The sequence below is a fragment of the Lissotriton helveticus genome, chromosome 10 (assembly GCF_964261635.1).
Source record: "Lissotriton helveticus chromosome 10, aLisHel1.1, whole genome shotgun sequence".
Classification (NCBI taxonomy): Eukaryota; Metazoa; Chordata; class Amphibia; order Caudata; family Salamandridae; genus Lissotriton; species Lissotriton helveticus.
The window spans coordinates 812,338,176-812,363,316 of NC_136071.1; positions in this window are offsets into that span (position 1 = coordinate 812,338,176).

The window sequence follows — 25,141 nt, forward strand, 5'->3', positions numbered from 1 at the left end:
TCCAGTTCTACTTCCTCACACCCCTGATGAGTCAAGCACACTTAGAATACTCTTCAAGGCAACCAGCTGGGTCTCATGGGAGACCTGTCAGATGGGGAAAGGCTAATGCTTGCAAGGTTCTTTGGAATTCATCTCATTGAGTTAGGATTCCACTTCCTGGAGTAGAACACGTTTGGTGTGTGTCTTGAAGCCGAGGTTCCTTTCAATAAAAGCCCTTAGGCTAGTAAGTTGTCTTTTTATTAGTTTAACCTTCTTATAATGATGTGCTAGCACCTGTTAGAATTTAGGCTTTTTGCAGCTATATACAGTTCCATACAACTCAAATGTGGTATAACAATCAGCCTAGAGAGCACAAAGAAGAGCTGGTCTTTAAAAGTGCATATGCATGTAAAATCTAACAGCAATAAATAAAAGAGGCCCTTGTGTATGAGCCAAAGAAGGACTGATTCTAAATTAAGCAGCCTCCATCCACAATGAATTCTGGCTACATATATTTCTTCTCCAGAGAAGGGTAGCAGAATGGAGAGTTACGGTGGGCTATGTAGATTTATGGATTCATATGCAATGCAGCAGAGTTTAAAGGTGATCCTGCACTTACAAGTGTCCAGTGGCCTCTGAGAGAATGTAGGAGATTTATTTTGATGAGGTAAATGGCCAGCTGCAGAAAAAAGAATAACTTTGAGTGGTCTCTAGGATTATTGAGGAGCACATGCAACTAGAGTGATGTTATCATCAGTCCAAAATGTTCAAGTATTCATTGAAATGCGAAGTTTCACATCTTTTACATAAAAGTGGATATGAAGCTGTCATCTTTACTCACTCTGTTGATCTCTGTTATTAATTTTTAGGGAGGAGTCTAGCGTTAAACCAAGAGATGTCTTTGTTGTAAAGAGTTTGTGTGGAAATCAACAAATATCAGGGGTGAGAATGTAGGGCCCTGTCTGTAGTGTTTTGAAGGATAGAATAGGATGGGCTCCATTTTATATGGGATCTGAAATCGGAAATATTTAAACATTAGGTTTTAGAAGGAGCACAGGCAACATTGGAGGATTGAGATTGCTGCATAATCAATTTTCCAAGATGTGTATTCAAACAGCCTATTGGTATAAGAACAGACTGCCTTCTCTAGGATCCGATTGCGTCAATTGATTACAGAAAATGCTAATGCTGATCACTACCAAAGAGATAAGGGGGAAACATTTTAAGAGGGTATATGCAGCCAATATGGTTTCAATGTCCAGAGCTAAAAGGGAAGGGGTTGCTCCACTCGAAATGGAAGTCACTCCGTTGGCCTTTTCACTTGAAGATATTTTAGAGGCAATAAAGGCAATTCCTCCCCACAAAGCACTTGGTCCTGATTCTGTCCCTGTGGACCTCTTTATATTGTAAATCCTTGTTTGAGGCCCTTGGTTTTTACAAACTATTTCGGTCTATCCTGGAAGAAGGTCCGCTACCCAGATCTTGACAGGAAGCCAAGATTGTGTTGATATTTTAAAAGGGCAGTAAAGGTGACACCGGCAATTATCGGTCAATCAGCATAATTGATGCTTCACAGAAACAATTTTGTTGTCTTATTTTGGGGAAACTGCAGAGTGGGCCCATGCAAATTTCATACTCTCAGAATGGCAGACATGTTTTAGAAACAACCCCAGCACAATAGATCACATTTTACGCTTTTGTAGCATTCATTGGAAAACCATAACACTAGACAGAAGCCACTTGTATGTAGTCTTTGTTGATATAAGATCAGCTTTTTATTCAATCCCTAGAGTAAAATTATGGAATGTTCTGAAGCTGATGGGGGTCCCTGGCAATCCCCTGACAGTCCTAGCTAAGCTGCACACCTCCAATAATGCACAAGTTAGATATGGAAGTAATGGCGAGTTTACCGATCTCTTTAGGATTGAGACAGGCATTTGTCAGCAGTGTGTCTGGACACTGACCTTGTTCACAATTTACGTTAATGACTTACTAAAGGCATTACATTTTCCTGGTAATTATGCCCCAAAAGTGGGCCCTTCTCAAATGTATAACCTGCTCTTTGCAGATGACACACTTTTAATATCCCAAACTCCATGCAGTCTGCAGGTCATAATAGATCGCTTTTTATGTTTTTGCAGAGACAGGGGTCTTGAATTAAACATTAATCTAACCAAGTTCAAGGTCTTCAACCTCTACTAAGCAGCGAAGGCAAACAATCTGATGGAGACATCTAGCCACAGATTCCTTACCTTTGAATTTTCCAGAATGGATCAGGAAGATTTTTGCATGACCTGTACCCCTGTGCACTGGTAGGTGGTGTCGATCGGCTCGGCACAACGCTTTCGCTGGCATCCGTGCCAGAAGTGACGTCGGCATCACCTATATAGGCACCACCTCAGCATGCTGCCGTCAGTTCTTTTTTTGTGCCAGTTAGCAGTGATCCAGAAAAAGAGCTAGCATTCTCGCACTTTTTTTTTTGTTTGTTTTTTTAAAACTCTTTATTGAATTTGAAGGCACAAGTTGAATTTACAAGGTTACCTTTGAGCTGTCACTTCTTAACCGTGCATCCTTGTAGCTTAAGAACATAGTAATTACCACTTTTTCATACAAATAGCAAGCCGGTTTCAAACGATAATACATAGTCTCGCAACCACGTATTCATAAATCAATTCTTAGAGCACATTTTAAGGACCTTCAGTTTGCATTGTGTAGTACATTAACCATCAAAATATGAATTCTTAACACTAAAAAGAGTCATCACAATTAGGTAGTCATTTCACATTCACACCGACTTTCCAGCCATCCCTCATGTTCCAAGTTACATTGCTCAATAAATCAGCATTCGAACGACACATTGTCTTATACATCAACTTTAGCAACCACCACCCGACTATCTACTCGTCCTCCCCTTCAGAGTCCAAGTCTTCTTCTTCCGGAAATGGTTCACAAATTTCTCCTCTATAAATATTCCATGCTGTCCATACCTTGTTCCATTTGCGGGGGCATGCCCTGAGCACATAAACCGCTCTTTCCGTAACCATCAGCTTGTCCATATTTTTAACCCACCTATGAGCTGTAGGCAGATCTGGTGCTCCCCATTTTTGCGCAATGTCTCGTTTAGCTACCATCATGGCCAGGGTAGCCCATATTAGTACATGCCTATCCAGATCATTGGGGTCCTAGATGTTAAATAAGCATTTTCGAGGTTCTGTTAAAATGGAGATCTTAAGCGTTTGTGAGACAGTACGCATAACCTGTCTCCAGAATTCATGTATGTGCGTGCAATCCCAGATTGTATGATACAGTGTCCCCTCCTCCCAGCATCCTCGAAGACAAAAGGGATGTGGTGCCCTATGTATTTTGTGAAGCAGGGTTCTAGTGTAATAAATGCGATGTAAGATTTTCAGTTGCAATAACCTGAATTTTGCTGAAATGCCTACTTCTTTCGGGGAGGCTAGTGCCTCGTTCCATTCTGAGTCAGTAACTTCTCCTATTTCTCCCACCCATTTTTCTTGTAATTTTACCGTAGGGTCCCCTAGGTTGTTGATCAGTTTTTTATATGTGAGGGAAGTCGCGCTTTGTGGCATATAGTCTGTTAGCAGTCTATCCTCCAGTGGTGAGGACTCTGGTATATCAGTGCCCGCTGGGATCGCCTGGAGCAGTGCGTGTCTTATTTGCACATATCTAAACGTCTCGATCGGGCTCAGGTCATATTGCTGTTGGAGCTGCGGAAACGCGATCACCGTGCCTTTGTCCCATAGGTCCCCGACTGTGGAGATTCCTATGTAGTCCCACTGCGTAAATCCCTTACAAGATCGTAGGTTCCCTAATGACTTTGTGTCCCATAGCGGTGTCAGTTTGGTGATTTTTCCCTGCCAACCTAGCCGCTTTTGTGCTATGTGCCACAGGGCCGTTGTGTGTTGCGTCGGTCTCAGCAGTCTCTTGACATGCGACTTGTTATATAAAACTGAGAGCATGCAGTCCGACCCTAATTGTGACCAGTCCGCTCTATATGCTGGGTCATTCCTCGGAGTATGTATCCATTGGTTTATTGTTTTAAGTTGGGCTGCCCAGTAGTATAGCTGTATGTTAGGCAATGCTATACCTCCCTCATACCAACTCTTTATCAACTTATCATATGCTATACGTGCCGGGCCATTTTTCCAGAGTAGGCTTGAGACCAGTGCTGCGACTTGCTTGAAATATCTCGGTTCCACAAGATATGGGGTGTTTTCCAGCACATAAAGGAATCTGGGAAGCGCCATCATTTTATAAAGAGCTGCACGCCCAAGGAGAGTCAGCGGCAAGGCCGCCCAGTGTTTAACATCTGCACGAAGGCGTTCCATAGGCGGCTTCAAGTTTTTGTCAAAGAAGTCTGTGGCACTATTCGTAATGATAATGGCCAAATATTTAAAGGAGTCTGTCGCCAAGTCCAGGGGGCAGTCCTCCTGCAGCACCGGTACCGGACCCCGTAGTATGTATATCACCGACTTGGACCAGTTCAGGGTATACCCTGACGACTTTCCATGTGCGTTACAGAGATTCAGTAATGCTGGGATCCCGTTTTCAGGCTCTACCATATAAATCAGCATATCATCCGCATATAGGGATATTTTATCCTCCCACCCATCCTCCCATGTGATTCCTTTGAGCAATGGTGTTGTTCTGATTAGGATTGCCAAGGGTTCTATCACCAGGGCAAAAAGCAAGGGTGACAGCGGGCATCCCTGCCTAGTCCCCCTTCTCAGCGGGAACGTCTGCGAGACGTGACCATTAGCTATCACCTGTGCCACCGGTTTTGTATAAAGTAATCGTATCCATGCTATAAATTTCGGTCCAAAGCCCATACGCATCAATACCGCAAATAGATATTCCCATTCCACTAGATCAAAAGCCATTTTGGCATCAAGGGGGAGAATCACTGCCTTTTCTGAGAGAAGGTGTGCTCGTGCCAGTACCCCATGAACCCGCCTGAGATTCAGTGCTGTACTCCTGTGAGGCATAAAGCCTGACTGATCAGGGTGGATCAGTGTTTGAAGGTGTTGTACCAGACGGATGGCCAGTAGTTTTGCCAGAACTTTGGCCTCCACGTTAATCAGGGAAATGGGGCGGTATGAGGAGCATTGAGACGGAGGTTTGCCCGGCTTTGGTATGGCTACAATCGTGGCTGTGCGCTGGTCCAGCGGTAGTTCCGCCTTTTCCAGGCTTTCCATGTACATTTGCAGTAGCGGTTTACTCAGTGTTTCGGCCATCAATTTATACCATTCTATGGGTATTCCATTGGGTCCTAACGCTTTACCTGAGTGCAGTGCCTGAATTGCCAGTTGAATTTCATCTTATGTCGGGTCGACCTCTAGCTCTTGCATTGCCTCCTGTGTGAGCATGGGAATGGCAATGTTTTCAAGCAAGATTGTCGCTACCTGAGCAGTGACGTCTTGCTCTGGGGTATATATCTCTCCGAAGTGGCGTGCCAAGGTGCACACTATTTCTTCTGGGTGCGTCTGTAACTGACCGCCATGTGCGTGCAGCCTCTGTATACCTCTATTACTTCCCCCTCTCTTATCTAGCCACGCCAGCATTTTCCCAGCTTTGTCGCCTACATCGTATATTCTATGTGCTGTGCTTGTGACATAACCCTGGACTATCGTTGTAAGGTGGGCCTGATATTGCTGCTGCCGTAATTGCAATAGGTGCGCTGTTTCCGGTGTGGGATCCGCCATGTGGGTAGTGTTAGCGTTGTGGAGTGTCAGCTCGAGCTCTGTGAGTTCTCGCCGGCACTCCCTTTTGTGCCCTGTTATTGCTGCTATCGCTCCCCCCCCGCAGGACCGTTTTGTATGCTTCCCACAGGACCGAGGGAGAGGACACCGATCCCGCGTTTTCCTCAAAATAGCGTGTGGTTACTAATTTAAGTTCCTTCCTGATCTTCGGGATTTTTAAGTAGTTCGGGTATATTGGATAAATTCTAGCACGTTTCTTTTCTTTGGTGGTGAGTGACAGAGATATTGGTGAATGATCAGATATGCCTCTGGGCAGGATGTCTATTTTGTCTATCTTCCCCAGTCCACTCCCTAGGAACAAGAAATAGTCTATGCGGGACAGGCTATTGTGTGCAGCGGAGTAATATGTGTATTGTGTCGCCGCGGGGTGTAATTGTCGCCATATGTCTGTAATGCCCCTTGCCTCCAGGAATCCAGGGAGTAATGCAGTTCCCCGAGGGCGTTCTCTAATGGGAAATGTGTCCAGTGTTGGGTCTACTATTGCATTGAGGTCCCCTCCTATGATCGTGTCGCCCTCCGGGAGGTCCAGAAGGAATTTACCTAGTGCAGGCAAAGCAACAGAGTGGAGTGCCGGGGGGATGTAGACGGAAACCACGTTGAGGGGCTTCCCCTCCCATTGTCCATGTGGTGCCGCAAAACGACCCTGATCACCCGTTTTGCGGTGTTCTACCATAAAGGGTGATGTCTTTTTTATGAGTATCCCTGCCCCTCGGGAGCCTGTCGTGAACTCTGAATGGGCTGCCATCACATATCCACGTCTATTAAGTGCCTTACATGCTGTCCCCATGAGGTGTGTCTCCTGAAGTAATACGAGGTCGGGGCCCTGGCGTTTAGTTGCTTGCAACACCAACCCTCTCTTTATTTTATCTCCCAATCCTCTGACGTTCCAAGTAAGCATGCGCAGGAGGGGTACCTCAATTGTTGTAGGCGCGCCTTCAGTGGGTGCAGCGTGCAACTGTCGGGCCATTGGATTGTCTGGGTAGTGTTCTGGTTGCCATGTTACTGGCCTTAGTGTATATGTAGCGTTCTATGCTGAGGTGTAGGTATAGCTCATTACCCGGTACGTTCGTGTACCGTGTGGCGAGAGTGATGACTAACAATACTAACATTAACTGCAAAACCTTCCCCCATCCCCCCTCCCTGCTCCCCTGCTCCACGGACTTACCCCCGCCCGCTTCCCCAACTCTGCAGAGTGCTTTAACCCATCCCCAACTATCTTTCTTGCTCGTGGGGTTGGTGAGTCCCCTACAGGCACCGGCTCTGCCCACCCTACTCCGCTTCACCAAGTCGAGATTTCAGTGTATCGCATTCTGTCTGTCCCATAGTCTTCCTGTCTTCAAACAGGAGCCGGTTGCCCGGAGTCAGGCGGATTCTGATCAATGTCGGATTCTGCTTCTGATATTCCACCTTGACTTGTCAAATTTCCGATCTGCATATCCGTGTGTTTGCCATTACGATGGTTTTGCCGACCCCTGTGTGAACGGCGAGGTTGCCCCACCTGTCTCCAGCCGTCAAGCCAGTCTTGCGCCACTTCCGGCTTATCAAAGACCCACGTCTTCCTATCGGCAACAATCCGCAATTTGGCAGGGAACAGCATTGAGTATGGCAGTTCTTTCTCTCTCAGTGCCTTTTTCACCTCATTGAATGTTTTCCGGCGTCTGGCCACTTCCGCTGTGTAGTCTGGGAAAAACGCTAGTGTTGAGTTTTGGAGCTTAACGGGCGGCGACACTCTCGCTGCTTGCAAGGTCGCATCCCTGTCTCTAAAGTTGAACAGTCGAGCCAGGACAGGCCGCGGCGCTGCACCCGGTTTTGGTTCTCCGCCAGGTAATCTATGCGCCCTCTCAATCGAGAAGTAGTGCGATAGTCCTTTAGGTTGCAATTTAGTTTTGACGAGATCTTCGACGTAGAGATCCATCGCTCCTCTCCCTTCTGTCTCCGGGATACCAAGGATGCGCACATTATTTCGTCAGGAACGCCCTTCTTGGTCGTCCAGCTTGTCTTGCAGTAGCCTGGTGACCTTCTCCATGCGTTCCACAGCTATTTGCAATTCTGAAGTGTCCTCTACGAGAGATTTCGTAACCACCTCTACCTGTGACACCCTTTTGGTTATTTTCTGAAAGTCTGCCCGCAGTAGAGTAACCTCGGAGGAAATGGAGCCCACTGTCGTCTGCACATCAGAGAGGGTCTTCATAATGTCCTCCAGCGTCACTTTCTTGGCCCCGTCCGTGTCTTGACTAGAGCCCGCAGAATTGCGCCCATGTACTTGTGGTTGGCCGTGCTGGCTATAGGCGAATTTATCCAGTTTGGCCTGTGTAGACCCACTCCTAGGTCCCCTGCCTGCCATGGCCGGAAGCCTGTAGATACTGGTCCTAGGTCCAGCCAATACTGTCGACACTGCACTGCAGGTATCGTCACGTCACCTTTGTGGGCCAGGGAGCAGCGGCGCGGCGTGGTCCCAGCGACCTTGTGTGTCTTGTAGCGTTTCCCCCTCTGGTCACATTGGCTGCTGTTGGCAGGGGTATCTAGTACACAGTGTCCGTTTTATGCACCGAGGAATTGCCCGCAGCTTGTCCGTCACTTTTTCTCTACCCCTTCACTGCTCGTGCAGGATGTCTGCTTATGCGCACAATGTGGACCTCATCCATCCGGTAATCTGCCTGTGCCCACTGCGTGGTATTGGGGCAATCTGCCGATGAGGTGTTGGGTGGCTAGAACCCCGATATGTCCCCTGCCGTTTGTTCCGCACCTACTTATTCCTGGCCCCTCATCCTTTAGAGGGTACGCCGCGTATGTAACTGCCGGCTTATTAATACTACCCTCGTGCTTTTCTGAATGGTCCGCTTGGAGTCCCACTGGAGTCTCCCCCGTCCGGGGCACCCTTATTCGCTCCTCTTTTGGGCCTGGGCCGCTGATTGTATCGGGGGCTACAGCGCCAGTCGCCTGTTCCCCGGATGCTCTCTTATTGCCTCCTGCGTGTTCGGCGGGGCCCCTGGGGCTCTTGCAAGCACCGCCAAAGGCTAACTCTGTGCGCTGTCACCCGCGCCGCTGGTGTCGCAGGGTCTTCTCCCCTCCCGGCTCGCAAGCACTGCTCCTGCCTCACTCGCACCGGTCAGGTCTCACATTCGCTGGGGCGCCTTAAGCACAGGAGGCCGGGGCCGAGTCGTCGCGGTCGGCCCAGGTTCACCGTCGATCTTCGCGGCAGTTTTACGTCCTCGGCGGTATCCCACGGACCCTGCAGGCGTTCCCGAGCGTCTCTGTTTCAGCGGCGTCGCAGAAGCCCTTACTGTATATTTTGGTCAGGGAGTGTCCTCCGCTCCGGTCCGGTCAGGGGAGGTCTCCCCGAGTACACGCCGGCCAGACCTCACTTCCGCCGGGGTTGTGCCTGCACTCGAGGCCGGTGCTTCACTCCAGCCGCAGGCCCAATTTCGCCAGTGTTCGTTGAGGCAGTTCCCAGCCCCCGATTTCTTTCTGGGTTGGCTCGGATGGTGTCGCTCTGTCACCAGACCTGGTTTCCGCTCCTTCGGGTGGGTAATGTGACGGATTAGAGTGTCGGATTTTAGAAAAGGCCGTAATGCCTCAGGGAGCTCTCACTTCACGCTGCCGCCATGCTTGGCTGCTAGCCACGCCCCCCTTCATTCTCGCACTTTTGGAGAGACTTTTTCTAATGTTTTGTCAAATTCTTTTTGAGGAAATGTTCCGACTGATGTGTCGAGGGATGTCTTCGAAGAAGACAGGTTTTCCACCATGTGCGCCAGTCTTTGCGCCATGTTGGTTACGGACCCACACCTCATGCGTCTGTGGTGTCTTGAGCATGGCCACCACCCCAACTCTTGCTCAGACTGCTGGGCCATGGCACCAAAGGCTTTGAGGGAGCAGTCCCTCAACCTGCTAGCAGCCCGGCAGGCGACACAGCGTCACATGACTCCTCGGGGGTCTCGATCTTGATCAAGAGGGAGGTCGCAGAACCGCTCTAGGAGCCTTAAGTTTTCTTTCTTGTATTCCAGGTCATTGGGATATTCAGAGAAGAAGCATAAGAAGCACAAGAAGTTAGAGCATGCTTCGATTTCTCTGTTTCTGTCGGCTCACGTGACAAAGGAGCATCAGTGTTCAAGGCACGGGTCTTCAGAATCATTGCCAGGGCAGACTTCAAACCTTCCACCTTTACTGGGAGCCAGAGCTGCCAACATTCAAGTAAAGGAATTTTATGTGGTCATGCAATGTGTATTTGAGTGGTCTGATCCCTCCGGCGCACCTTCTACCCCACAGGGTAAGCAGGGGGCCCATCGGGTTATGCACCGGTGGAGCCAGCCTTGGCTCTGACAGGCCCCCATGGATCTGATAATGGACCTGGACCAGCGTCAGCTGTGCCACAGTGACCTACCCAATGCCAGCCCTCTCACTGATGCTCCCTATTCTGCCAGCACCCACAGCTCCATTTAAATCAATGAATCTGACACAGAGCCGAGCCAGCATCGATCGACACCAATTACAGCGCCAGCAGGATACATGTTATGTTATGTTATGTTATTTTAAAATTTATAAAGCGCACATACGCCCAAAAGCTTCTTGGCGCTGAAGAGAGAATAAAAACATAACAAAGGAATACCAAAAAGAGTCGCTATTTCAAATAGAGTCGCTATTTCGAATAGGCCTGTGTAAAAAGAAAAGTCTTAAATGCCTTTCTAAAGGCAAGAAGGTCCCTACTCTGTCGCAAAGTCAAAGGGAGGGAATTCCACAAGGAAGCAGCTAAAAAGTGAAAACAGCTACCTCCCTGTCGTTTCTTCTTGAATCGGGGGACCTCAAGTAGATCTTTATGAGCTGATTTCAAACTACGTGAGGGACTATATCTCCCTATCAGTTGTCTAATGAACATTGGGCCCTTGCCCTCCAAGGCCTTGAAAATAATGCAACCAACCTTAAATGTGGCTCTCTGTGCCACAGGCAACCAGTGCAAGTTCTCTAATCCTGATCTAATTGATTCCCATTTAGGTACCTTGCAGATCAGTCTGGCAGCTTGATTCTGCAGGTATTGCAGTCTTCTAAGTTGACCAATTGGTGAACCCAGATAAAGACTGTTTGAGAAATCAATATGGGAAAGAACTAGAGCACTGGCTACCTGAATTAAAGCTGAATCAGTGAGGAAATGTGCAATTTTTCTGAACTTCCTCAATTGAAAAAAACCAGAAGAAACCACAGTTCCAATTTGAGATTTTAAGGTAAGGTCCTCATTAATGGTCACTCCCAAGCTCTTTACTGTTTGGGATTTTTCTGGAGGAGAACCCATATCGGAAGGCCAGAAACGTGGGCTCCAACTGATCTCGCTCTTCCCAGGCAAGATCAGTTCAGTTTTCCCCGGATTTAATTTAAGATGGTTTAAAGACATCCACCTTTGAATAAGGGACATGGTTGCCTGAAAATTCTCTGCCGCATTGGTTGAATTTAATACAAAAACCAACTGCAGGTCGTCTGCATAATTATATACAGTAACGTTATGCTCTCTTAAAGAGAACAAAAGAGGCCGCATATATAAATTAAATAATAAAGGGGACAAGGAAGATCCTTGAGGAACCCCACAGAGGGAACTATTTTTAGGGGCTGTGAAAGATCCCAGCCGAACAGACTGGGTACGTTCTGATATAAAAGACTTAAGCCAGGCCAAGGCCGAGTCTCGAAGACCAGCCTGTTCGACACGGTTGACCAGAATGGTATAGTCAACCGTGTCGAACGCTGCAGACGGATCCAAAAGCACCAAGTGGAAGAGGTGTGGCGCCGCGGCCAGGGCGACTGACGCTGGAATCTGGGGACCACGGTTCGATCCCCGGCTCCGGCGGCAGGTTAGCCCAGCACCATGTGACTCTGGGCAATAGCTCGCTTAATCTTCCCGACGGCCCCCAGCGCCTAGAGACCCTTACGGGTGATTGTGCGCTTTACAAATGTGGACTTTAAGGCCTGGTGTAAGTCTTTATCGGCATTAGACCTTAAGGTATTCTGAACTGCCAGTATTACTGCCTCGGTGGAATGACCAGGCCGAAAGCCTGCCTGGTTAGGTTGTAAATAACCAGAGTCTTCCACAAAGTTTGAAAGGCTATTGGTGACATGAGCCTCCAAGATCTTAGATAAATAGGGCAGAAGTGATATTGGCCGATAATTGGAAAGGTCTGAAGAGTCGATACCTGATTTTTTTGTAAGGGGAATCAATAAGGCCTGTTTGAAACTGTTAGGGACTATCCCCGATGTAAGAGAATTGTTGAGCAGTGGAATCATGCTCTCCGGAATTGCCCGACCAATTTCTCTCATTATTTGAGGGGGGCAGACGTCCTCAGGAGATCCTGATTTGACTCTGGTCAGTAGATTTAAAAAAGTTTTGTTGTCAATTAAAGGAAAGGAATGTAGTGTTGAAGGATTAAAGAAAATATCATCCAAAGGGGCGCAAGCTGGAAGTTTGGATAAATTGTCCTTAATCAATAATATCTTTTCACTAAAAAAATCATTCAACGAGTTACAGAGTATTTGTGAAGGAACTACTGGGGGAGAGGTTCTGTCATCATTACATAATTCAGTCACAATCCTGAAAATTTCTTTCGACTTGTTAGTCGCATTTGTAATTTTTGTAGAGAAGTAATCGGTCTTGTGATTATGTAGTGTTTTTTGATAGGCTTTCCTAGTTGAACAGTATGGAATCCTTGCTTGGGGGCAATAATTAGTTCGCCAGATTCTCTCTAGCTGCCTCACTTCTAGTTTTAATTTTTTTAGCTCCGGCGTGAACCATTTATGTGCGTCCACGCCATGCGAATTGCAAAAGCGAGTGAGAGGAGCATAAGTGTTAGTAGCAGTAGTTAGCCATTCTTTAAGCCTATGATCGGCTATCTCCACATTAGAACTCTGTGCAGGCAAAGTAGTCTTTAAAATTTTTTAAAAAGCTGACATATCCATGGAAGTCCATTTTCGAATAGTATTGGTAGTTTGCAGCTTAAATTGAGGAATTTTATCAACACTAAAAGAGAAACTAATGCTAAAATGGTCAGACCAACTACAAGGTTTAATATCAATGGAGTGTACGGGTAAATTCAGAGACCAGATTTGGTCGAGACTATGGCCCTTCTGATGTCCATTACATGTGTCCTAGTTTGGTGCAGGAGTCCTATTTTGAAGGGCTAGGCTCTTGGGAATAAAGGGAGGGGTCACTGGACACTTTAAAATGCCAATTAGAAGGCCAGAAAATGGACTGGTATGAGAAAGTCATGTATGCCAGTGGTCCGGACACATTCTCAGATACTGGTATGCTTTCTCCCCCTATTGTGGCAATGGAGGAGGGAGCTTCTTATTACATGTGGTGAAGAGGATAGCTGAGGTTCTGGATCTCGAGTTGCCATCGGTGGAGATCAAGACTACCATCTTGACAAAAGTGCTACAACCAGAAGCTTCCTCTTCTGAACCCTTGCTCCTTTTTACTGAAAAACTGACCAATTTCCTACTGGGCACCTGGCCCAAACCCAGCACAGTGGCTCCTGTGAACAGTACAATTGCCTGCCACCACCGCCATGCAACTCGGGACCCTAAATTCCTCACCCAACACCCCACCTCTGAGAATTTGGTGTCCAAGTCTCTACATCCCATGGCGCATTCCCTGCCGCACCCTCGTACTTGGAATCCAAGAGGCTGGACAGTTTTGGGAAGAAGGTGTTTTCTTCAACCTGCTTTGTGTTGCACTCGGTGAATACTGCATGTATAATGGGCCACTACTCCAACACTCTGGGGGACATGGTTACGCAAGTGCTGCCACAAGTCCCGGAGGAGGCCCAGGCTGTTCTCTCCCAAGCGTGAGAGATGCAGCAAAGTTTATCATTGGTTGTGTTTTGGATACAACTGACTCTCTGGGCAGGGCGGTTTCAATGACAGTGGCACTTAGACACCACGCCTGGTTGAGAACATCTGGCTCCTCAGGGGATTTCCAGGTTTCCCTCATGGACATGCCCTTTGATTGCAACTGTCTATTTGTAGACAATGCACACTCAGTGCTTGAGAGCATTAAGACTACGGCCAAGTCCTTGGGTCTCTCAGTTGACCCATGTCAACCTTAGTCTGCCTATCACTCCTTTTGTGGCTCCAGAAGGGACTTTTAACCATGCCAACCATATTCCAGCCACCGCCCCACGCAAGCTTTCAAGACTGTGCGTGGCAAAGAGGCAGTTCATACTGAACCCGTAGGTCAGATAGCCAGAGGTCTGACCCAACTACCAATACCTGTGCAGCCACAGCCTCTAAGCCCTCCTAATTTTGCTCTACAAGATCATCGGCATCCAGTTTGTGGCAGAATTAGCCACCATCTCCACTACTGGCACTCCATAACATCGGATAGGTGGGTCTCACAGATCATTCAGAGAAGCTACTCCCTTCTTGTTGAATCCTCCCATTTTTTCTCTATCTCCGACCAGTTCACAGAGGATTATTTGTTCTTGCTTCGCAAGAAAGTCAAGGCTCCCTTGGCCGAGGGAGCCATAGAGAGGGTTCTGGTGTCAGACATAGGCAGTGGTTGCTATTCCTGTTACTTTATGATTCCCAAAAAGAACAAAGGATTGTACCATATTTTAGATTTGAGAACACTCAACCTGTTCCTCAAAAAGGAGAAGTTATAGATGCTCACATTGCCCCATGTTTTGTCTGCCATTGACCTGGGAGACTGGGTGGTTGCATTGAACTTGCAAAACTCCTATTTACATATCCCCGTCTTGCCTGCCTCTCAGTGTTACCTGCCATTTACTGTAGGCCAACAGCATTTTCAAACACCATGCTCCTTTTTGGTCTTGCCAGCGCCCCTTGAGTGTTCACCAAGATCATGGCAGTGGTTGGAGCTTATGTTATCCATGCAGATCAGGGGTGCCTGTTTTCCCCTATCTCAATGATTGGCTGCTAAAAGGTAGGCTCACCCCAGGTTCTTGTCTCCCACCTCCAGACTACTGCAGACCTCCTCCATTTTTTCCGGGGTTCACTATCAAAATGCCGAAGTTACACTTGACTCCCTCTCAGACGGTCCCTTTCATTGGAGCTGTTCTGGATACAGTGCAGTCTCAGGCATATCCTCCAGAGCAGTGAGTATGGGATATTAAGGCAATGATAGCGATGTTTCAGCCTTTATCGTGGATTTAGGTGAGAATGACTCTGAGGCTGCTGGGACTCAGGGCCCCCTGCATACTGCTTATGACAAATGTCAGATGGTGAATGAAGGCTCAACAATGAAACCTGAAGTTCCAATGGGCACAGCATCTGGGGAAGCTCTTCGACATGGTCTAGATCTCGAAGGGAACTACAAGAGACCTGCAGTCGTGGCTAACAAACTGTGGTTGGGTCTGAGGCAGAACCCGCTCCCTTCCCTAATCTGATCTCCTGGGATGGGGCGGCCCTCTGGGAGAGGTGGAAATCAGAGGACTCTGGTTTTCAGCAGAATCCGGACTGTATATAACATGCTGGGGCTCCGAGCGATCCGACTGGCATTGAAAGCCTTTTTACACTCTATCAAGGGAAGGCTGGTGCAGCTGTACATGGACAACATTATCGCCAAGTGGTACTTGAAGAAATAGGTCGGGTGGGGTTGTGAACCCTTTGCGAAGAGACCCTGCGTCTCTGGAAATGGCTGGAGCAGCAGCGCATATCGCAGGTAGTTCAACACAAGGCAGGTTCCCTGAACGCCAGGGTGTACAAACTCAGCCATCAATTCCTAGCAGATCAAGAATGGTGTCTCTAACCAGAGGTGGTGCAAGGTCTCTTTCAGCTCCGAGGAGAGCCTTGGTTAGATCTTTTCACCTTCGCCAAGAACGCGCAATGAAAGCAGTTTTACCCTCTGGAGTTTCCAAGAATTCTCTCACTCTGAGACGCTTTTTGTCAGATTAGAGCTCAGGCCTCCTTGTGTGCCTTTCTACCCATACCACTTCTGCTCAGAGTTCTCAAAAAGATCAGGAACAACCAGGTCCATGTAATTCTTGTGGCTCTGGACTGGGCATGGAGAGTCTGGCTCTCGAAGCTTCTCAACATGAGCATAGATCCCCCGATCAGGCTGTCTCTTTGAGATGATCTTTTGTCACAGCAACAAGCGGGTTCCTCCATCCAAACCTTTCAACTCTACCCCTTCTTGCATGGAGATTGACTGGTGACAGTGAGAGCTTTCAGTATTCCTCCCAAAGTCTTGAATGTTATCTTGGCAGCCAGGCAGCCCTCCACCAAGATGGTATACGCCTGCCGTTGGAACAAATGTGTATTATCTTGTACAGGGAACTCTATTGACCCTCCTTCTGCTTCCTTTTCTGATGTTCCTTTTTATTCTTACCCATGCCCAGAACAGCTTTGCTCTGAGCACTCTAAAGGATTACCTTTCTGCTCTGTTTGCCTTTTTGCATCTGCCTGGTTAACCCTCTTTATTTATGTCCTCTATTGTAAATTAGTTTCTTAAAGGTCTTAAAGGTCTTGTAAATATGTTTCTACCTTCTCTTTTCATTATGCCTCAATTGGACCTTAATGTAGGCCTCACTATCTTAATGAGTGCTCCTTTTGAACCTCTTTATAATTGTCCCCTCCGGCTGCTTACTATCAAAAAACCCTTTCTCATGGCAATAACATCTGCCAGGAGGGTGAGTGAGCTGCAGGCTTTATCATCCAGGCCTCCCTTCCTTTCAGTTTTTCCAGACAAACTGGTGTTTTACATTAGGGCCTCTTTCTTTGCAAAAGTGGTAACACCATTCCATGTAAGCCATCCATCACCTTGCCGATTGTATATGCTACTCCATGTCCTTCAAAAGAAGTAGAGCAACTCCCACCGTCTGGAGCCAAACAAAGCATTGTCGTTCTACCTTGATTGCACACAAGAGTTCCTGGTGGACGACCAACTCTTCGTGGGGTAATTTGGAGCAATGAAGGGCTGGGCGGTGCAGGAAAAAAACATTTCACACTGGGTAGTTCTCTGCATTAAAGCTTGCTATGCACTACCAAAGAAGCAGCCCCCTGAGGACTTAAGAGCTCATTCCACCAGCGCTAAAGCTGTGACCACTGCATTAGCACGTGGAGTTCCAGTACTGGACATCTGCCAGACAGCAACATGGGCGTCCCTGCATACGTTCACCAAATATTACTGACTGGACAGCCAGGTCCATGGGGACGGGCATTTCGCCCGTTCAGTCCTGCAGAACTTTTAAGTTTAGAATTTGTCAGCAGCCCACCACTGGGGACGGTATGGCTTGGGTATTTATTCAAAGCTAAGGAATCTGCAGCTAGATGTCTCTATCAGATGAACAAGTTGCATACCTTCGGTAACGCATTATCTGATAGAGATAACATCTAGCTGGAGATTCCTTACCAACCCCCCTCCTTCCCAGTCTGTGGACAGATTTCTATAGTTAGGGATGATCCCTTTCAGGGCCCTAGTTTGGACAATCCAGTGTCAATGCCCTTCATGACTCCACGCTCTCAGCAAGGTGGCATCTATATAGGTGGCGTGAACGTCACTTCCAGCGTGCACTTAACATGTTTGATCAACGGGACTATAGTGCAAATATGTTTCTAAAGATCCCTACCTTTTTAGAATTTGGGGGGGTGTTTCAGAGATCCAGCAAGGTTTAGACTCTTTATAGAAGCACTTTTTTGATATTGAAATGATCTACGTAATAATGATTTTTGTATTTCTCCCTTTTACTGAGCATTTGCACTCTACAATCTGATTGATGTCATCTCAGTGTAAATATGTTTTTATTTACTGTACTTTATTCTCTTTTTTTATATTATTGTTTGTTATTTTAGCCAGGCTGGTTAATGTTTGGATTTTTATTGTTTGGGTTTTAGGATTTTATATGAAAAATAAACTGGTTGACTGACTGAGTAATGCTGATGAAGATTTTCGGTGCAGAGATTATGCCCACGACTGCAGGGCCTTCACCACAAGGGCAGAGGCCCTTAGTGAATCAGGCGCCAAGTTTCCAATGAAGTACTTTCTCCCACAAGAGTGCTATTTTCATGATAAAGGGTTATATGTTTGGTAATAATAATAATAATAATAATAATCCACATTTGTAAAGCGCACAATCACCCGTAAGGGTCTCTAGGCGCTGGGGGCCGTCGGGAAGATTAAGCGAGCTATTGCCCAGAGTCACATGGTGCTGGGCTAACCTGCCGCCGGAGCCGGGGATCGAACCCTGATCCCCAGATTCCAGCGTCAGTCGCCCTGGCCGCGGCGCCGTGGCCCAAACAGAGAAGACCCTGGTCCCATGAATAAGACCTGTAAAACTACCCTAATTGTGGCACATTTAACGCAAAGGGACAATTGAAATGTTGTACTTTATTCACTTGAGACTCGGACAAGAAGCAGAAGAGGAAAGATGAAGGTATGACTGCGGCAGAGGTCATGAGGGTGTTGAGCATTAGTGACGCTGGGACCCACTAGAAGAAAGTCAAAGGGAAGCTGATGGATTAAGGTAGTAAGAGGCCCGCAACAGCAGTAACTGAGGTTGAGCAGGGTGAGCTCTGTGCAGTAGGCATTGTTAGCAAAGGATTGTAGTTCAGAGCACAGTCATGGAAGCTGTTGTCCTAAAAGCTGATGCAGCTTGCTCCAACTACTTCTCCTGACCTTCTCAGCTCCTCAGCTCCTTTTCTTTTGCTTCTTTAATGTTTTCTCCTCTGCCTTGGACCCACAGACGGATTATTTCTATCAAACTTCAGAGCCTCAGTTCGTCTCATCATGCCTTCACACACATTATGCATACTCAGATTTACTAGGTACAGGCATATCAAAGTCCCTTCACACGTCATACATAGAAAGAAATCCCTTAATTCAAAGTAAATGGCGTTTGTTAGCCTAGTTGTTCATATATATTACGCGATTCAAGCTAGAGACCGGAGCAGACATGTCTACCTGGGCTCTGGCCTTCCCCCCAGTGGGGGCACAGACTACTGTTGTGAATATAGCAAGAGCAGGAACAGGTGAAGGGAGGGTAAAGGAAGGAGTAAACTGTTACTTAGGAGCATAGTTAACAGCAAAAGGAAACAAGCTGAGGAGCTGAGAAGGTCGGGAGAGGGTAGTTACTACCTTAATCCATCAGCTTCCTGTCAGCACAAGCGGGACACACTGTGGTGAAAAAAAACATTCAACTTATGGCCGACAGCGACAGTGAAGGAGCTCCCCCAGGATGCTCCTAAGGCTGGGGATCGCCATTGGCATAAATCTCTCCTGAAGCCTTGCCATGAGAAAACCCGTGTAGGAAATAAAAAGAGAAAAAGAAAATCAACTATTTATCAATTAATAAGGACTAGTGATTACCTTTTGTGATTAAGGACGAGAGACCACTGGGAGGTCTGTGTGCACTTCCACAGTCTGACATGAGCATGCTTCCTTCTACCTACTAGTTGTGCGTGCACTGGCCCAGCCACAGTCACAGTTGGGGCGCCTCTCCTGTGCTTACAGACTAAATAACACCTACCTTTTTGTAACAACTGGAGTAAAGGGACCAGTAACCATGGGTGGTTACGAATGAAGACAAGGCGGTATTAAGGAGGGACTAACAAGCCTATGAACCAATCTGAAGCCTGCATTTATGAAGGACAACAGCACAAACCAATGACAAATATGGGCAGAGAGTGGGCGGGCTTCTATTTCATACTCCAGTACAGCAAGTCTCCCAGAGCAGCGCATGCGCACTGACTCTAGGCTGGACCCAAAATCAAAAATGGCCAGGAAATTCAATGGCTAACCTCGCCTCTTGCACTAAAAACATGTCAAAATATACCTTCCTTAAAGATCTTTGTGATATGATGTTTTCAACAAATGATGGTGAAATTTGTCTCCCAATTCTAATCAGTCCAAATAAAGTAAGTTTGGCAAACCAGAGCAGTGCACTCAACAGTGAAAATCATGCAGGCACCAATTTGTCAGGCTCAATTGACTGAAGCTGAAACTTTACAGTTTGAGAGATGTATTTTCTTGCATCTTCAGCAGCAGGCCTCCGGCAAATATGAACGGACCAAGGAAAGTCTGGACGGGGCTGCAGGAAGGAGGTATTAGGATGACCCCTGGGTGGCGGCAGTGAAAGTTGCCTGTACTCTTGGCCAAGGCTGCCCAGGAGTGAGCTAGGAAAGCATATTACTTCCAGTGACTGACTGAAGGCTGGCAATGACTTGTCAGGAACTTGTCACCACTTGTCCGAAACACGCAATTTCATAAAGCTGTTTGAGTGACAATGTGTTATTTTCGTTGAAAGTGTATCCTTGAGTGTACTTGCTTGCATCACACAGACTTGGGCTGGTATTAAACTATTTTTCAGTGCTGCTTTTGGTTCCCAGTCTGGACTCATCCTCTGTGCTGTTTCCATGCAGAGACTGCAGGTGCCTCTGTGAACATCACCAGAGTCAGCTGCGTGGATTCTTCCGCACAGAGAAAGAGCTGTGTTATGAACTGCCTAATAATGTGGAAGGTGTTCAGATAGTGCCAGATAGTGCCATAGTGCCATTGTAAATCCAGAAAAAATGTAAATCCAGTACTTGTATAGCGCACAAATCACCCCCGAAGGGGTATCTCGGCACTGGGGGCTATTGGGAAGATTAAGCAAGCAGTCGCATGATGCTCGGCAGACCCCTGCCGCCGGAGCTGGGAATTGAACCGTGATCCGCAGCGTCCAGCGTCAGTCGCCCTGGCCGTGGCACCACACCACTCCCCTCTTATTTGCATTTAAATAGTTAATGAAAGGAGTCGCATAGCAGCAATAAAAAATTAGCTGCTCAATTTTGCAGACACATTAAAACTCTGCGCTGATTTCTGAAAAGACAAGGAATGGTGTGTGTGCCAACTGAGTTAGTATTATCTACGATTTCCAATTTTGGGGATGATAGATATTTATGATGTATATTTATGCACGCAACAGATAACATTAATAAATACAGAAAATTAACAATGCAGACTCATAAGGACAATGTTGGGTGCAACAATTCCTGTGCAAGGTGCTATGATGTGGTAGATAATTTACATATGTTTTTAGATTTCAGTATTTACGGTTTTACGGAACATTGTACTATTGAGCCACACCTTGCTCTAGTGCCTTAGGAACTGCCAGCCCCATTTCATTAGTATGTTGTTGTAGGCAGATTGGTGGTATCCCGGAACTGTGTTTCTGTTAGTTCGGTCTACATGTGCCGTTTCTCTTGCAATAGGCACAAATGTGTTTTTAATAAGTGTATCTGTTCATTTGCAAGCCTTTCTGCCATAAGGACTGAACTTGTTAACCCACGAGTAAAAAGCTCATGGTCTTGAGATAAATTACATACAAAAATGGGGTGCATCTACTTCACAAAGTGCCTCGTCAGTGGTATAGCAAGGGGGGTGCTGCTTGCCCCAGGCGCCATGAGTTTTGGGGGCAGAGACCTCCGCCCTTCCCCGCTCTATCATGCACCCGCTGCCGGCGGCAACGCACGCAAAAACCGCCAGAATGCCCCCCTCTTTCATGGCAGCACAACCAGTAGCAGTGACCGTCACGGGTGGCACAAGGGCTAGCTATGCCACTGCCTCAAGTGGAGCTAAGTAAGTATGGGCGAATTTTGCAAATTCGCGGTACACAAATTTGCGCGAAAGCGTACTCGCGGTCCGCAAAATCCGCGAACTTTTGCGAACTTGTGCATTTTTTTATTTTTCCGTGTTCGCGGGATTTTTTTCAGCGCGGCTACCGCGAAGTTACCCATGTGGTCGTACATGGGTGCGGCCATCTTGTTTTCAGTGTTCGCGTTACGCATTTCCGTTTCCAGGCACTAGTTGCATGCTCGCGTTGTGCATTTCCTACGTGCGGGAAGCAATTGCGTGTTCGCATCCGTTTTTGCGTGCTCGCGGGGGAAATATCCCGCAAACTTACCTATGTGGTCGCAATGGGTGCGGCCATCTTGATTTTCATTCATTGCTATGGTTCTGGGCATGCTTTTTCAATCCTCCTTCAATCTTTGTAATCCTTTTCTTCTTTGAACTTTTTTAAAATCTTTTTTACTCATTATCGATCACTCTATTTTTGTACATCTATATTTTGTGTTTTTTCTACTTTTCATTACTTAAAAACTATTTATTTTAACTGTCTTTTCTTTTATTTACTTTTTCCCTATTCTTTCCTATTTTATTTTCCTTTAACTGTCCAGGACCATGGCAAAGGGAGCCGGCAAAAACCTGAAGGGGAAGGGTCCCACACCCCGTAGCCGGCTCCCTTGCGGGCGATTAAGGGGAGAGACAGTACATGCCCGGGAGATCTTCAGCGTGGTGGAGGTGGCCGCACTGGTCTCTTCGTTCAGCGCCACCTCCCCAAGACCGTCGCGGCAGGTGGCAGGCCCGGTACCGGGTACGGCCTCTGGGAGCGTCGCCAGCTTTGGGGTAAGGTGTGCCAGGCCATGTATCGGGAGTCTGGGGTCCGGCGCACCTACAACCAGGTGACGCACCGGTGGTCGGACATACTGGACCGGGAACATGACCTGCTCGACCTGCTTGGCGTGGAGATCCCTGGGCTTGGTGAGTACTAGTAGCTATTTAATCACTACTTTGTTGTCTTCTGCTCTGTGTTATGATATTGCAAATATATATTTTTTCCGAAGAGCAAGAATGCTGCTGATTACATTGCAGGTGAATTATGTTTCAAAAGCTTCTGTGATTGCAGGTGCCTGCCTGCTCACTGGCGGTGCTACTATGCTTACTTGTTTTCAATGTTGTGCTCATTTGGCCTGAGTGATTATGTATGAGTGTACTTTACAAAACTGCGTAATGCTAGACACAAGAGATTACACTGCAGGTAAATTATGTTTCAAAAGATTCTGTGATTGCAGGTGCTCGCCTGCTCACTGGCGCTGCTACTTTGCTTACTTTTTTCAATTTTGTGCTCATTTGGCCTGAGTGATTATGTATGAGTGTACTTTACAGAACTGCGTAATGCTAGAAACTATAGATTACATTGCAGGGAAATTATGTTTCAAAAGCTTCTGTGATTGCAGGTGCTTGCCTGCTCACTGGCGGTGCTACTATGCTTACTTGTTTTCAATTTTGTGCTCATTTGACCTGAGTATTTATGTATGAGTGTACTTTACAGAACTGCGTAATGCTAGACACTAGAGACTCAAGTCCAGTCCTTCCTTCTACTCCTGCCACTAAGAAGAGATGGTCGTGAATTGATAGTTTGAGTATATTATGACTGGGTATTTAGTAGGAAACTTTTTAGTGGCGGACTGTGGCGGACTGTGTCTGTCACTTTGCGTGCTGTGGAGTGCTGCCTGCCAGTCCTAGTAGAACCTTTTTGTAGTTGGTTTAGTGAGTTACATAACTTTCCAAGTAGACAGCCTGCGAATCCAGCAATACTAATATCCCAGTAGACCACATCAGATAGGTCAATAAATTAAGTGCAATTGTTGTCTATTTGCCCGAAATAATTTGTTATTGTTGTTTTGAAATGTTTGATTTGGTTGACAACAATCATCCATTTTTGTGTCTATCTTTCATGTACATCAGCTCCCCCAGGGGCAAGAGGATAGAGGTGGCAGTGGCAGCGCCGGCGTAGCAGGAAGGCCAGGATCGGTCCGCTGAGGGCTCCTCTGCTGTCCCCAGTAAGTTTTCCTGTTAATATTATTAATCATACTTCCCTAATTTTTACAGCACCTATTTATTCCAAACATTCATCATATTTCTATTTTTTCCTAAATCGTCTTTGATCTTCTTGTAATTCTAAATTATTATTCTGCCTCTGCTATGACTCTCTGTGCTACTACTATTTTATTAGTCTGCCTGTGTAGCTAGCAAAGCTTGCACAGTTGGGAAAAGGTGTTAAACAAAACTCCTATTCAGCAATAGCTCTAGGCACTGAGTGCAGTCCTCTGGGTTGTCCATAATGTCTATTGAAGTCTTCTTACTGTTTATGCTTTGACAATTCCCAAAAATAAAATGTCAATGGCAACCAAGAATAAGATACTAGTTTACGTTTTGATTGGATAGGAGGACATACTACTACTGTTGGAGGGACTATTCTGCACATACAGAACTATCGACTAGAAACAGGGCATTGGTGATAATAGGCAATGATTATACAACCCAGAACATAAGACTATGGAGTCAGAGTCCCAACCTCTCAGAGTCACGGACTTGTGGAAAAGTAAATTTTGCCATGTTCTGTGTCCCTACGTGTTCCCCATCTTATGTTATATGTGCATGATTAATATGCATATGTATTCCCCATGTTTGATTAAAGACGCAATTACAGTTGTGTCCATCTCTAGTATGCCAGTTTCCAGTTCTCGTGAAAGCTACGAGTATTAGGCCTATGTAAAGTTACGTTGCCACGTTTCTCAGTGTGCACGTTATTTCATTGTAAAGTCCCCGTTTTCTAGGCCTCAAATGGGCCCGGACACCAGATTCAGCTCCTGTCTCCTGAACCCTCGCTGAGGAGCGATACAGCCCCCACCTGTATCCTCGACCCTTCACTTACTTCCTGCCTCCCAGTGCCCGGTTCAGCCTGGCTCTGCCTCTGAGTCTGCCAAGAGTATGTTATGATTCTAGTTATCAGTCCAGCCCTTCTTCTCTGCATTCCTAAGCTACTGAATCGCATCAATAGTTTCCGTCATTGTCTAGCCTTTACGTCTCCATGTAAGAGAAATACTGTATTAATGGTCATTTAATATTCCTCAACACGCACTACATGTAGAATAATGCATGCTCCAGTCTTAGAGTCTGTTAGCCTCTCCCCTCCTGACTCTTAGTTTATATCAACATGTCCTCTAAACATTAGATACTAGATAGGGTTTAGGTACATGTCGCCCTGACTCTCCAGACTTCAGTCTCTACTCCTAGCACAGAGTTCATAGCCCCCAGCTTCTCCTAGTAACACGTCATTGTCAGTTTGCGCGCACCATTAGGTTAGAGGTCCCGGCTCCTTAGGTAGCCCCCTCCATGTTTCCGCCCCATTTATGACATATTCTGTTACGTTTACATCACATGTCTATGTACACGCCTCCTGTTACACCCACTTTCACCCTTATCTTTCGCGACTGCTATTGACCACACCCACTGCTCCGCCTATTGTATGTATTGCAATTGCAACTGTTTTAGTATATATGCTTGTACATTGTTATTAAAGTTAGCGCGCTCATCCCATATCCAGCCCCGGCAGCTGCCGGGCCCTGTCATCCTATTCCTGTGCAGGTTGTCCTGTTCCTGTCCTTTATGCTTTATTAAAACCTGCAAACTCCTACTACCTCGAATCTTGACTCTTATTTATTGAGCTATCTGTTATTACTATGTCCAGTAAAACCTAGATCCGGTATTATTTATTTATATACCACATAATGGCGCCCGAAAAGGGACTTGCCCTTTCCCCACGCGCCGGCGAAGCCACGCCGGCCCC